Source organism: Oryzias melastigma, linkage group LG5 (assembly GCF_002922805.2).
Source record: "Oryzias melastigma strain HK-1 linkage group LG5, ASM292280v2, whole genome shotgun sequence".
Classification (NCBI taxonomy): Eukaryota; Metazoa; Chordata; class Actinopteri; order Beloniformes; family Adrianichthyidae; genus Oryzias; species Oryzias melastigma.
Window position 1 is genome coordinate 4,153,966 of NC_050516.1, and position 15,993 is coordinate 4,169,958.

Here is a 15,993-nt window from a genome sequence, read left to right on the forward strand (position 1 = left end):
TTTTTTTCCTGTATTTAACTCTTTAATACCGGAGCTTTAGCCTCAGTGTTGATGAACTTTTTACACAATTAAAAATGCGCCAATTCTGACGCAGAAAAAATGCCCCCCCCCATGCAACATTTTTCTCTTCCACTTTTCTCCACATCAGGAGCTGTTACGTTGATTCTATAAAGAGTTATGGAAGTTCAAAGAGCGTGTTATCTAGGTGTCATAGGTGACAGCGTCGGTGCTAAAGGGTTATCAAAATAAAGGATATTTTCTTGAATTTATTCAATTTCTTATGAAAGAAAAACCTCATTATAAAGAGGAGAACTCTTCCCAGCATATCTGCGTCCTATCAGCGCTGAAAGCCACAGCAGAGCTGCACAGGCAACAGGAAGTTTATCTCAAAAAGTTTTTTGTTTTATATTTACTTGATTGCAAACCAATTTGCATTCATCCCGTCAAAGCTCATTTCAAAGATTCTCTTTTGTTCATAGTTTGCAACTGAGAGCCGAGATACGTTTAACAAGCTCGCTCGTTCCTGCGACGTCTATGAATCTTAATGATGCTGAGGACACTAGTTGTCTCAGTAATTGCATCTTTGAAGACAAAACGCTCGGCGGAGAATGCGAAGTCTTCGGAATGGTAATTAAAAGAGTGGAGCTGAAAAGCTGCGGAGGGATGATTAAGGCAGGGGTGGCGTCTCCGCCGACCGGCGCAGGAAGGAGAGTTGTATTGACAGCAGTGCAGAGGAGGCATCGATACCTCCTCCCACCGAAAGGACAGGAAGTGTTGATGCAAAACTCCACACAGGACTGTATGGACGCCTTCAATTTTGAAAGCCAGCAAATGAGAGGTCAAAAATCAGCAACACCAGCGACCCAAATTATGCAAATGACCACTGGCTCTGACCACCTGTCAACAGACCTCTCACCTATTTGAGTTACAGAGATGGAGAATGTCTGAAAGCTCCAAAAGACTGAAGTCTTTTCTCATTAGAGTCGAATGATTGAAATTTTTCAAATAAAACTAATTATCTGCCAGAGTTGTTTATTTGTTTAAACACTCACCATAAAAGTCAAACCAGGCATGTGGAAAAAACCTTAAACAGGAAAACTAACATCTCTTCTGTTTGATTATTAATACAAAAGAAAATATTCCTTCTTAGAGAAGCTACAACACCTGAACTATTATTGATAAAAAGCCTGAAGAAAAAGTGTTGAGTTTCATCTAAAGAACACCATACCTACTGTAAAGCATGGGGTTGGAAACATCATGGTTTGGGGCTGTTTTTCAGCAAAGGGATCAGAACGAGTTCTTTTCTAGAGGAAATGTGTCAAAATGTTTTTTAAAGTATTGTTGATGCAGCAAATTAACTTTGAAGCTGAAAAAACAATTAAAAAAAAAAACAAAATGTTTTTAATTGCTGTCAATATTTGTGTTTTTTTATTATTATTCAAACTATTGTCTTTTTTTTTACCATAAAATAGAATTATTCGAAAATAAAAACCTGAATAAAAACCAGAATGATTGCATTGTTATTGTTAAGTTATTTTTTCCAATGCAATTTAGGAGTAATGTTAAAATATATATATATATATTTAATCATTTTCCAAAATGCAGTTGATTTTGCACAAGTGCTGGTGTAGAAGTGGAAATCAAAGCTGAATAAACCAAGGGTCAAAGGTCACATTTGATCAGATCTTCCACTTACCCTCTGTATTGACTCTCATGCTGGACTGCTTCTTTGAGGTCCCTGAAAAGGTTAAACTGGCTCGATCAGAGCTGCGGTCCCCGTCGGCGTGCCGCGCTTTCACTTTATGAAAAGGAAAACACAAATATTATACACACAGCAGACTGGCTCCATCTCTAAATATAAACCTACTCGGCTGCAAAAACTGTTTTGGAGCTTTTAAGTTCCAGGCCATGTGTCAGCGACAAAATAAAGTCATTCAGATTATTTAGATCTAGAAGGCAAAGATGTTGAGCACAAATGTCCACAGTGATATTTAAAGTTTATCAAAAAAAAAAAGCTTTGAAGTTTGACAGTTTTCAAACCTATGTCGCTTTTTTCAATTCACCTCAAAATTATATGAAATAAACACACTTAAAAAAAAAAAAAAAAAAAACTCAAACTGGCCATATTGCTAAAATGTTAGCTCGCTAACACGATGAAAAAAGTTCTTTTCTAGAGGAATCTGTTGAATTTACTTTGGTATTAAAAAATGTTGACGTAAAATAAATAATAATAATAATATAATTGGTCAAAGGTCAAAATAGAAAACTAATTCAGTTTAAAGGTAAATAAATGCCATATTTCTTCAAGGGGAAGCAGTAAATTGAGATTTTCTCCAAGAACAGTTCTCAAAATTCTGTGATATCACAAAGTCAATTCTCTCTGTCTTTTCTGGAAAGTGCAGGAAGTTTGAGGCACAGAACCCATAGAACCCTATTGTACTGCTCCTTAATATTACCATATTTCACCTCCTGTATAGAAGTTTGGGGTAATAATTATAAGAGTTCACTACATCCTCTCTTTTTGCTTCAGAAACGAGCCATCAGAATTAGACATAAAGCTGGTTATCTTGATCACACTATTTATTTTATCAATCCAGAATTTTAAAACTGTATGACCTTGTTGACCTTTACACTGCACAGTTAGTATACAGAGCTAGTGCGAAAACATTACCGTACAATATCCAGAAACAGTTCTTAGAAAATGAAGGAGGATACAAACTGAGAGGATGCAGGAACTTCAAGGTCAGATTGATAAGAACCACAAAGAAAAGCTTCTGTGTTTCTGTGTGTGGCACTAAACTCTGGAATAAGTTAAGTAATGAACTCAAACAATGTTCAAGCATTTATACATTCAAGAAAATGTATAAAGAAACTCTAATCTCACAATATGAAGATAAGATGAGTAAAAGATCAAATGGTGGTTGAATAATTTCAAATGTCTCAACTTGAATGTGATCCAATAATCAAAGCTTTTTTAAATGCAATCAATGAGTTTTATGTTATATAATATGCTGGAATAATCACTGAAATGTTTAAAATCAATATGGGATTGATTCTCTTTACTTGATCCAAAATACAGTATGTAGCAATGACTACAGGATTATTGTAATTATGTGTTCTAAAGATAATCAATGATTATTAGATATTGTGTGAATCATTAATGTTTACTGAAATATTCTTTCAGAGAACGATCAAAGTACTCTATCATTACTTTAAAACATGATTTCAATGTGTAATTATTATTTTTCTGCACTAATATGAAATTGTATTTAGATGATAATCAATGTGGATTACATATCTGTTACATGATGTAAGTTTGTTACTGTTTACTGAAATAATGCTTTAAGAGATTAATCAACAACCAACAACCACTTCACTTTGCTATTAGGAATAGAAAAAAAAGAAGAAAACTTGCACTTGATCTGATCAAAACTGGATTACATAATTATGCAAAACTGTAAAATAAAGTAACCCAGTAGGAGTGGGATTATCCAAGTTAACTTCTTCCCACTCCTTTACAAGCAATAAATCAAATTTAGCTGACTTTAGTTAATAATTACAAAACTTAATTTACCAAATGTGACATAAGTATGTTTTGTTTGTTTTCCATTTTCTAACCAATGCATTTCATTATTTATGAAATAAGTTTGAAATAATCGTGTATTTTATCCTGTATTTTTTCCAAAATCTATGCTTGAAATAAACCACTCAATCCAAAATGACAGAGATGGCACAAACTAAAACCTCCATTAAATACCTTTGACGTTGCCTGAAGAACCCACAAACAGAAGGTGACACAACAACAGGGAACCTGAAAGAGGTGAACTCCAAAGCAGACACTCTGAGAGTGATTGGCTAAACTCAAGACAGCTGTAGATGATCAATGAAAGCAGGTGACACTGTGACTGAGGAGAAAACCTGAAACCAGATCATGAACCAAACTCATGCTATCAAAGAAAACTAAACTAAAGAGCAACATCTTTTATGTATTTCAGGCCAGTGATGAGCTCAGCTGAAACTTTAATCTGATGTTTAATCATTAAAGACCCTTTTAGATGATAATCATGTTTTTGGTGTTTTTAACATGTTCTTGTGGCCATTATCTAATCATGGAGGACAAAAACTATGCTCAACATTTTGACTGTTTCTTTATTGAAATTGTTGTGAATCAGGAGCAAAAATATTGTTTAAATAATATGACACAAGCTTCCTGCTCCAACTACATCCATGAACGGCTTTGACCCCTGGCCGTCTCTTTTACTTCTTCTCTAACTTTCAACTAAAACAAAATTTTAGTTTAGTTTAGTTATTTCAGACATGTTTTTAAAAAAGCAATCAATCCTCTCACTGATAACAATAATGCTTCATTCAGTCGTGAAATCTTATTTAGTTAAGGGGAAGAGAGAAAAACTCGTCATTTGAAAGAACTAAAGAAAATGTCATGTTTTAAAAAGAGATAGGTAGAAGCGACCTCCTTAATACTCATTCAAAATTGACACAAAACCTAACTTAACTAGATATATAGCATTACCTGTGATAAAGCAAGTGTGAATGCTGTAAGCTGAAAGTGGCGGCTGAAAATGCTAAAACTGATACCTGAAGCCAAAATGTTAGCTAAATACTGAAGTAGGCAAAAAAAAAATCCTTGAAGAATGTCTAATTTTGTCTAAATAGCTAGTATAATGCTAAATGATGAGCCAAACTCCAAATTTGTCTAAAGAACTTAAAAAAGTCAAATGTTGCCAAAACAGCTAGCATAATGCTAAAATATTAGCTAATATTAGCTAATAATTGAATAATATTAGCTAATATTTGCTAATAATTGAATAATATTAGCTAATTATTAACTATTAGCTAATATGAGCTAAATATTAGCTAACTCCAAATTGGCCAAAAAATGGAAATATGTTTAATATTCCCCAAACAGTTAGCACAACGCTAAAACATTAGCTAAACTCCAAATTAGACTAAAAAAACTAGAAAAATGTCTAAATTAGTCAACAACAGCTAGCATGTTGTTATATTAAACGCTAAATTCCAGATTTCCCTAAAAACCTAGTAGTTGCTGAACATTCTGAAGTTTGAATGTGTCTCTACCTAAAAGTTTATGCAGAAGTTCACAAGTTTCATAATGTACAAAGTTTTTGAGGAATTTAAGCAATTCCCTAAGGGGCATATCTTGCTGAATACTTCAAAAACTAACGTTTATGAATACCCAAAGTACAAGCAGTAATATTTTGAACAAGCTGCATGTTTTGATATCATTATTGCTGAAAATTCTGAAAGTGTGACCGAGTTTGTACGTGTTAAAAAACGTACAAAAAGGAGCAGAAGAATCACTATAGTGTGAATTCTGCAAAACATTCACACTATAAAGTATAGTGATTTCTATCGATCACTTTGAAAATATATTACAATTATCATGGGGGTCTGACATCAACGCCAATCACATAACCATTATCTAATGAGGGTTGAAAGTCCTTTTGTGTATTTATTGGTTTACATGCTTGTCCTCTTGGAAAGTGTGACCTCTACCAGCTGTTACTGTAGTGGCAGTGGGCGGAGCCGAGGATGTGGAACTGTTCTACCACCTATTGTTTCATCCATCAGTGAGAACCACAGTTGCTCTATTGGGCCCAACTGTCTGACCGCCGCCGCCAGTGGACGGCGTTCTTCTCCACTCACTAAAATGATGATTTATGTCTGAAACCCTGTAGGTCTTCTGTGGGTTCTCCCATTGCTCATTTCTTTTGTTGCTTTGAATAGACTGGCCATGTGGGCCAGCTTCATACTTTAACACTCCACTGTACCAGGAGTACTGGACTATATGGATCATGCTCCATAATTGAATAAACAAAAATGATTTATGAAAAGAACAAAAATATTTATTTTACAGAAATTTTACACCAATTGATAGTACATGAGAACTGGACCGAGTGAGTGTGACATCATTTATTGAAAATGGCTTACTTCCAGCTTCAACTCAATGAAGTCAATTTAGTTGCCACTTGCCATTTGGAGACATACATCAAGCCAGGGATTGATCTTAACGTTTCTATGGCAACCACTCTCATAGATCAGGAGTTAGCTTGTTGGAAGGCCACACCCTTGTCACTTGAAATGAGGCTACAAAAAATCTGTCAATCAAAAGCTGCAAACATTTGACACGAGACTAAATACTTTAATTGAGGCATCTGATTGGTCAGTTTGTAGCTTAAATTGCTAGGACTAGCAAGAAAGTATCGGAAAACGAATTGGGGTTAGCAAGAACATGCTAAAAAATGGTAGCACAGTAAGAACAATTCTGACAAATATAATGACTGAGTAACAGCTGTTTATTTCTCAACAGAAGTTTATGAGATTTTGGCGTCTTGGAACCAGCAGGTACTTCCTGGTTGGAACACAAGGGGGGAGGGATCACTCAGTCCAGTTCTCATATACAGTTAATACTCCCTCCTACATGCCCAGGAAAAAAGCATGAAAACACAACATTCCTCGGGCCAGTGAGATTGGAGACACGTTTAACCGTACCTGAACATTAATCATTAAAAAATATAGATGTTTGAAAAATTCTTGTTATAAAGCCACTTCAATACGTCATACTTCAATGTGTCTGGATTGAAGTATGAAAAATGTGTACTTTTGTCTTCTTTTCGGACATATGAGACGTAAACAAACACTTTAAGGTTGCTGCAGAGACAGCAAATACTTTACTATCTGTGCAATGATGGTATCAATAAAACGTAAAAGATACTTTTACCAAAATGAAATAGATGTAGACTCATTGACACCTGAAAGTTGAGACGTCTGGTCCTCCCTGCTTGAAACGTTTCTCCACTCATCCTAGTGGCTTCATCAGTCTGAGTGGTGCTGGGTTCAAGCCCCCCATATATCCTCCAGGTGGGTCACCCACATTCCTGAAATTGAATGGCCTCATTAAGGGGAACAAAGAGGAGGACCGGAGAATATGAGAATCTCTCTCCTGTAATCCCTCCTGGCTCCGTCACAGGATGGTAGGGTGTGGTTGGGTTATGGTTTGGGTCTTCGTTGGAGCTAATGAAAGGGCAGCATGGTAAACAGGAGACAAATTGTGTCTGAGGCAGAGCGGGGTCAGAGCAGCAATACATGAACACATTAATAACCCCCCCCTCAACAGAGGGGGAGGCCTCAGACACATTTGTCTCCTGCTGTCCTTTCATTAGTTACAAAGAAGACCTAAAATGTTAAGAACAAACTAGACATAAAACAGAAGATTGACTAATCGCTGCATTTGGCGCTTTGCAGTAACCAAAGACATTAATTAAAGCCAAAGTCACAACTGTCCTCATGGGTGGATATGGACTGTGTTTGGCTGAAAAATGGCCAAACCTCTTTAAGACATGTATGCGGCTTGTACAAAATATTAAGGTCCACTCAAGTAACAAAAATGACAGTACACAATTTTCATTGGGGTATGCAGCACTTAAACAACACGTAAGGGGAAGTAGGACACACGCAGACGTGTAGTACGGATGTTCCAATTTTGTATCCCTTGGGCTGTCCTTGGTATGTTGGTGTAGGGAGTAGGGTCATCTGGACCCCACAAGCGATTTTTCACTGGTGTCTGTGGCAGACTAAAATCCTGTCCACCTTCATCCACATTGGTAATGGGATGGATAACACACAAGGTTTGGGTCATCTGGACCCCATAAGACAGCACAAGGTTTAAACCCCTTCAGATCCTGCACAGTGTCAAGAAGCCTCCATGATACGACTGTGCACCTTATGAACAGCCTTGTTGTAAGAAATCATGAAATTAGACAATTAGAGTGTAGTCTGTGTGGTCATTCTACGGGCACTTATGTATCACCTGTACACCTTGTGCAGACCGGTGGTGGGCCGCACCTGGGCTGCATTGCGCCCAGGGCGAAACAGGATTTTTGCCAAGGGGGATTAGTGGCGACCATCCTCAGGGACAAAGAATATGGAGAGGAGCGGATGATCGTCAGTCATTATCACAGTTCTAGCAGTCAGTGAATGCACCAGGACTGATTTTGATTGGTTCTTTGTGTTAGCCCCGCCCCAACGCTTTGAAACAGAAATTTTCAGATTTAAAAAAAAAGAGTTAAAAGTGAAAAAAAGTTTTGAAACTGAAATTTTGAGTTTTGAAACCTAAAAAACAGAACATTTGAAACTGAAAATAATTACGTTTATTTTAGAATAGCAAAAAGTTTTGGACAGTTTACATTTTTCGGGGCCAAATGCCAATACTTTTATTAAAATGTTTTAAGTTTCAAATATTTATGGCCCAAAATAGCTCCATACCTGGCAGCATCACTCATACTTAATAAAGAGGTAAACTTGCATTATCCTCAGAAATACTTCACAATATATGTACCACACACTCAACAATGTATGTTGCCTTTTGATGGCGTCACTTTAAATCCTTGTGCTATCCTAGGCACGTTACCGTTGGTAGTGGGGTCATCTGGACCCCAAAACAAAGCACAAGGGTGGTCACACAAGCCTCAAGGGAACTCCAAGACATGCCTGCAATCACCTTAACCCATGTGCTCTCTTATGGCCTAAAGTTTCTATTATGTCGTCTCAGGCAAATTCGTTTTTGATCACTGCCTCAAGTAAGTAAGTTAGGCTACAAACTATCACATTACCTACATTTGAAATAAGTAATTACAGACCTAAAATGGAGTTGAAGCTTTACAAATCAAATTTAAAGTCTTAAAATCATATTTTCTTAAATAATGCTTATTTTTGTTACATAGACAGAATTTTAAATGAAAATCTGTGCTGCATCTAAACCTTTAAAAAAAAACCCAGCTAGTCAGCAATACATAAAAGGATATGAACTCATGTTTCTCAGATCAATAACTTACAGAAGAGTGATCAGAGCGCAGCATCCAAATCCCAAAGGATGTCCAAGGTTAATGGCGTACATGCATTAATGGGATGAAGTGGCAGAGGTCGCCTGACAGACCATAACAGATATGAAGACGTTATTGCTCTGGTTTGAATGACGGAGCACGCGGAGCGCCAACAATGCTTCCCTGCAGCCCAAGAAGGTAAAACACTGGAAAGCTAAACGTATGAAAAATATAAAGAAGGTTTCTAAGAAAAAGCTCATTTCTGAAAAAGTTTCTTAAATCGGCGATTACAGAATGACACATTTGGTATTGATTATACTCAAGATAACACTTATTGTATGTAGATGACACTGTATTGTCCTAATCGAAATAATAATACTTTGTATATGGGTTGATTCTGGTTCTAACAGCTGCTGTTTAGTATTTTCAAATTATTTTAGACAGTTTTTTGTTTCTTTTAGAGCTGTGAACGTTAACGTGTTAACGCATGCGATTCATAATAAAACATATTTAACATGTTAATATTTAATCACGTAAATTAAGAACATCTCTTGAAAAAACGGTCCCTCGCTTTTCCTCTGCAGTTTATCCCTATAAATTATTATCCCGATTATTTTTATTTTTTAATTTGTTACATTTTTTGATCGATTCACAGCCCAAGTTTCTTTCCCCTTTGGCAAGTCCAAAATGTATAGTTTCAATTCAAAATTGTCAATGCTCACCCTAATTTCACAGGTGGGTGGGGCTACGAGCTCATTGGCTATTGAGACATGATTGGCATCAGGTGACAGAAGTTATAATGATGTCAGTTCTGCTCCAGAACACTGATTGTTGTTGGTGCCGCCTATGTCGTCCCTTAACTGATGCTCTCCCAAAATTAGGAAATATATAAAAAAGCAGAAATTGAAAATGAAAAGAGGATGCTGTCAAAAACATTTTCATTTGATGACAGTTTTGGGTTTCTAGTTTTAAGTTTTCAGCCATTCTTCACATTTAAGATACATATTTTTCATATTCACAATTATTTTTCTCAACTTTTCAATATTTCTTTCCAGTTAACATTGCTTATTTTTAAAATTTACTGTTTTTTCATTCACTTCAACCTGATTCTGATTTGACGACATAGTAACCAGATCATAAATGTGTAGATGTGTAACATTTATCATAGAGATATACACCAAAAATAATGTTAGAATAAACATTTTTTAAATATAATCAATAAAAATGATACATTTTACTTCAAATGTCTCTCCTGTTACTCAAGATCACTTCACAACAGCACAAAAATATCAGTAAAAGCAAATATATTATACGTAAAAACACAATAAAACTAGTAAATCCATGTAGACTGTTGACTTGTTGCTTAGCACATGATGGATTAAACCATCTTCAATGCCCACAGGGGGGTGTTTTTGTGTTTTGCGGGTACAATAGCCTCAGTGTGTTCTGCTCAGGTTTAAGCGTGGTACATTTCAGAGCAGTTCTGCTTCTTTCTCTGTTCTTGACGGCTGTTCTTGAATGTCACACCTGACACAGATCTGAGTCGACGGTCTCATTGCAAAGGCTTCTTTAATGGGCTGTCAGTGATCAAACATGTCATCTTCCTGAACCTGGGTTGCAGGGTTCTCTATTTTTAGCTTTGATTGATATTTCACTCTCAATCACAGGAACAACTTCCCATTGAATTCATTTTTTTATTGTCTTTTTAGAATCTGACAAACCAGAGAGGCCTTCTGTGGCTTTGTTTAGAAAATCATAACCAGATGAAATTTACTTTAACATCATCAATCTGAGATTTAATCTCAGCCTCACAAAAGGATATATCTTTGATCAAAAACTCCTATTTTTTTGACAGGGTGGATTTTTTTGTCTCAGTCTGCAAATTAGTGTCACACATTTTAAGAAGAAGTCACTTCCTGGTTAAAAAGAAAAGAAGACGGATTCTGTCCTAAAAGGGTCTGTCATTCCCTAAAAACACAAAAGTAGCCCCTCCCTGCTGCAATCTGCTTGTCTAGCGTTGGTCTGGTGTGAACACCACTGGCTGGATGCGCGTTCATGAGTCAGCGTGTGGCGCATGGACCAAAGTGTTCGAGTACTGCAATCAGTGTCCTTGTCTTCTTGCTTTAGGGATACAACTGTTGCAGTCATAAAATAATTGACCTAAAAACAGCAAAATAAATTACTTTAAAAAATTGATTAATAAATAAATAAAATAAAAAAGAGAAAAAAATGTTGGGCAAAAAATTATTTTTTTATGATAATATAAACTATAAAATAAACCAGGATGTTCAAGTATTGCAAGTTGTAGACGTTATAGTCCAAAAATTAAGAATTAAAGCAAAAAAACAGGGGGGAAATAGACTGAAAGAAAAATGTATTTAAAGAAACAGAAAAATATATATATAAAAAAGCATGTTCTGAAAAACAAACAAAAAAATGATATCAAAATTCATAAAAATATATGTATTGAAAAACAGACTTGGCAACACGAAGTTGACCACACCGATGGACTTTGCTGCTTTGTGGCCAAAGTAGTAGTTAATCTTAACTCACAAATAAATATGAACAATAACATATATCAATAATATTATTTTTTCCTTATAGATGGATTTTTTAAAATTTTATTTATTTATTTATTTATAAATTTATTTTATTTTATTTATTTTATTCTTCTTGAATAAATAGAGAAAAGGCTAATTTTTTGACAGGAGTTAGCACATGCTAGCATAGCATAGCTAGCATAGCATAGCTAGCATAGCATAGCTAGCATAGCATAGCCGTTAGCAAATAGCTCAGTAAAGCTTTACTCCAGTTTTGTTGATACTTTTCTAAAGGGACAACATTTAAGTTGTGGATTCATTTAATAAATTGTGCCATAAAAAAAAAAAACTATGTGATAAATGCAAAGAAAATAGATTGATGTGTGATAGAACTGGAAATAAAAAGCGATGTTTGAGTCTTATCTAAAAATAATATCTGCTGGTGTCCTTTACAGCAGCTCCTGTTATCAGCAGCGGAGCGCTCCTGCTGCAGGGAGGTGCAGATAGAGGAGAACCTGACCCCCCCCAGAGTAGACACTACATGCAGGCTTTGAAGGATGCCGTCTGAATCCTTTTGTGCTTTTAAGCTGGAAAACATTAAGACCTGCAGTGTGCAGTTGTTGTTTCCCCCGAAGCCGCACTCTGCCGGAGCTGGGAGGATTACTCCTTAAGAGGCAGCGAACAGTGAAACCAGAGCTGGGGCTCCAAACAAACCTCTTCATCATTTTATGTCACCAAATAAAAAAAAAAACCCAACAAGCTTCCATCTGCGGCTGAGGTTCCTTTTTTCTTGGCTTCATTGAAGAAGTTTTAAAATATATTTTTTAAAACATATTATACAGTTTTTGTTTTATTTGAATTCATTTTCAGTCACTTACTCAAATGTTTTGCTCCTTCTTTTGTGTTATAAACATTTCTGTCCTCTGGAACTACACATTTCATCATATTTCTGCCTTATAAAGAGACATTTTATTAGTTATATGCTTCTTTTATTATGGATTATTTTTGCTTTCTGGCTAAGTATTGATCTTTTTTTCTGCCTTCAGTTGATTACATGTTTATTGTTGCTGATCGTCCCGCCCACTAATGATCTCCTGTATTTAGGTGCTTCACCATCCAGCCGTACAGGCTATAAACTCCTCTTCTTCGACACAAAAAAAGCTCTCAAGCATAAAACAAGTGAAGAGGAAGCATTGAAATTCTGTTGTTCAGTCCTCAAGGAAATAGAGACGATTGAGGTTGTCACTTTTAAATGTTGCCATCCTGGGGTGTCGTCTTTTTCAAAAACTCAACACATTTTGCTTGACTCGGCTCTCCTTCTTCTTTGGCAGGTTGGTCTGTAACAGGGGAGACTGGCCATCATGGGGTCTATGCTAAAGATAATATAACTATAAATCTACTGATCGGTGCTATAAATGTAATTTTTATTTAATTTAAAGACCCACTCTGATCATCTTTTGATCTATTTTAAAAGCCTTCCCAGTGGTATTTTTAATTATGATTATAATGTTTTTTAGTCAAAATAAAACAACCTGTGCTGTTTTCTAGGTCATAGTTTCTGCAGAGCGGCAGTGGTTCATTAGAAGTTTGCTTCTAAGGAAATGGCAAGAGGCCATTCAGTGAGCCTGTAGAGTGAAAATGTTCATGCACATTTTCCTATGGGTATGCTGCGGGTGAAAGGTCATGGCGAATACTTTAACAACTCGTACGAGTAAGTTGTAGCCTATTTATTTTTTCCATTTTCCCACCGCTTGAAACCTGTATACTGTGCAAAGAGCCTATTTGTACAATTCAAGTGATATTAAAAAATAGTCATTTAAGAGAGTAGTTTGTGTGTGCATCCTACGGACACTTACATATCACCCGTACACCCTGTGTGTGGTCAGTAAGGGACCAGTACTCACATCATGTGTACTAGTACTAGTGTAGTGTCATCGTACGTCATAAGAGCGTGTAAGGTAGTATAGGCCGAATCCGAATTGATGTGTCTGAAATTGACCTTTTAAGGGTAATGGCGAGAAACGTTTGACTGTATATCCCCTCACTGGGAGGATGATTGTATTTTTTCACATGGACATACTTTGAAGTTTACAGGAGTTTACATTTACACGACTTTTTAAAGTTATAGAACCAATGTTGTTATGTATTTTCTGAGTACTAGCAGCTATGCACTAACGTAGATAATCGGCGACTATTGATGACATCATCGAGGGGTCGTGACGTCCGAATTTTAGATTACCATTTTTCCATAACTCCCTGTTTGGAGGAATAGATGTAGGGTAGGGAGAAGCCATAGTGGTAGAATTTTTTTATTTTTATTTTTACAAACACTTAATGATATACTTGTCACACATGTGACAATCGTACATTCCATGTTTTCATGATGTCCCTTGAAGTGGCCGTACGAGTCTCAAGGTAACTGAAAGACACATATGTGCTCCCTTTAAGGTTCAACTGGTGGTCCCTACAACCCTATGTGGGCCGAGATAACCCAAAAATTTTGCATAAAAAAAGAGGAAGAGGATTTTAACACCAAAGTCCCTTTTTTCGACGTTTTAGTAAGCAGTGTATATTTATATGTTTTTTTTTTTTTATTTTTTTATGAGAGATAGTTTGCTCTACCAATGCTCTACAGCTGCTCCTGTCAATCCTGTGTTCATGTGTGTGTTTGTGGTGCTGTGTCTGTCGTTCACATTCTCTGTATCATCTACATTGGTGTTTTTTTGGTAGCCATACTGAACTGCTTTACATTTACATTCTTCCTTGACCCAATATGAACCTGTTATTTGTAGAGAAATAATAACGGTATGAGATATGAAACACAATCAGTAGCTAGCAAATATATTGAGTTCATATATTTGTAAATCAGACACTGAGAGACTCCATGCCTCACCAGCCACAAACCTCACCACATGTCACTGATACACGTCAGGATGCACTGATTGGACTGGCTCAGATTATACTTGGGGTATAACCCTCTGGTCCATGGATAGGCAGTCCAAGGCCTCAAGTGTCTGCATGATCTCCAGATATCCAACCCTTCTCATGACTGATTACCTGGTTCAGGTGTGTCCAGCCAATTAGAACATGCCAGAGGAGGGTATGCTGGAAAACATGCAGGAATGTGGCCCTCGAGGCCTGGAGTTGTCTATTCCTGCTCTGGTCTATTGACTCCTGGGACTGACAGTTATAGATGTCTATTTTCCATAGAAATCTGTTACTTTTCTCTTGTGTTAAAGAAGAAATTGTGTTAGATTACACAACACAAAAGACAAATGGGAAAAAGAAACAAGGCAAAAGTTCAGGACAGGCAAACATCTGGACAGTGTTTGAAATCCATTTCAAACACCAGAGGGGATGTGACACCGCCCGCTGGAGAACATCGACGGTCAAGGTGATCAGAGATCCCAGCAGAAGCATCTGCTCTTCTACACCCAGGAGTGCAGAGAAATCCCTATAAAAATGTAAAAAGCAGAACAGTTTAATAATAAGAACTAGAAATACGTTCATTATAGAAAAAAGCAAACTAGAGCGCATATTTATTTGTCCCAGACGAAAATTGTGTTTTTTGGTGTTGTTGTAGCCTTTTCTGATGATGGAGGACATATATGAAGAAAATTAAGCTTACAATAGGGTTTCTGATGATTTCTTTATTCAAATCGTTGTGAATCAGGAGCAGGAAAAAATGCAGCATAAAAAAGATCGTATTTGTGATGTTGAAAATATGCTGGGTGGGGTTCCATTTCATCCACTTGTAGACAAATAGATCCATCAACGTCCTCATCTGAGCTGGAATCTGGTAAAAACGATAAGGCTGTAAGCTCCAATATTGCTGCCACAACTCAGAGGCAAATTTCTAATGAACCACTGCCGCACTGCGGACACTATGTCCTAAAAAAACCTATAAACTCTAAAAACATCCCTTCCCCTACATTTAACCCTCCAAACAGAGATAGTTTTTTAAAAAACATTGAATTGCGAAATAGTATTTGAATTCGGACGTCACTCCCATTGAATGACATCATCAATAGTCGCCAGTCAGCTACGTTAGCGCGGACTTGCTAGCACTTAGACCTACAAGCGCTTGGACCAGCTTGCGCTCGGAAATACTTAACATCAGTTTTAGAACTTTAAAAAGCTCAAGAAAAAAAACATCCTTACTGACATTTTAATGTAAACTTCTGTGCTTGAGAGTACACCCACGTGAAGAGAAGCACTGCTTGTCTGTTGCACAGCAGGATGTGGCTCACCCGACCGGCAGACGGGTACAGAACTAAAACTCTACTCTTAACCCTTTAACAGCTGAGGCATCACCGGTGACGCTTAAACACAAAATCTTCAATAACATCCTGTAACTTTTCAACGGTTAACATGATCAACGTAATTCCAGCAGATTCTGAAGGAGAAAAGCGGCTTACGTTGATCGTGATAACAATTTAAAAAATTACAGTAAACCAAACAACATAAACACTGGAGGTAAAGAGTTTAAAAACTATTTCGGAGACCCCTTTCCCTTCAAATGCTCTATTCAATTGGAGGGGTAGGGGAAGAGTTCAGATTCGACCATAGTTAAAAAAAAAAAAAAAATTACA

At 36.6% G+C, this 15,993-nt stretch overlaps 1 protein-coding gene across 2 annotated transcripts in view; it reads right to left on the reverse strand.

Annotated features, from left to right (window-relative positions):
* Positions 1–3,841, reverse strand: part of cntn4 (contactin 4) — a 305,165-nt gene extending 301,324 nt beyond the window's left edge. For both annotated transcript variants that reach the window (XM_024269436.2, XM_024269434.2), the window contains exons 1-2: positions 3,758–3,841; positions 1,697–1,798 (exon numbers count right to left, since the gene is read on the reverse strand). The gene's annotated coding sequence lies outside the window, so the exon portion shown is untranslated. The remainder of the gene's footprint in view (positions 1–1,696; positions 1,799–3,757) is intronic.
* Between the last annotated feature and the right edge of the window lie 12,152 nt (positions 3,842–15,993).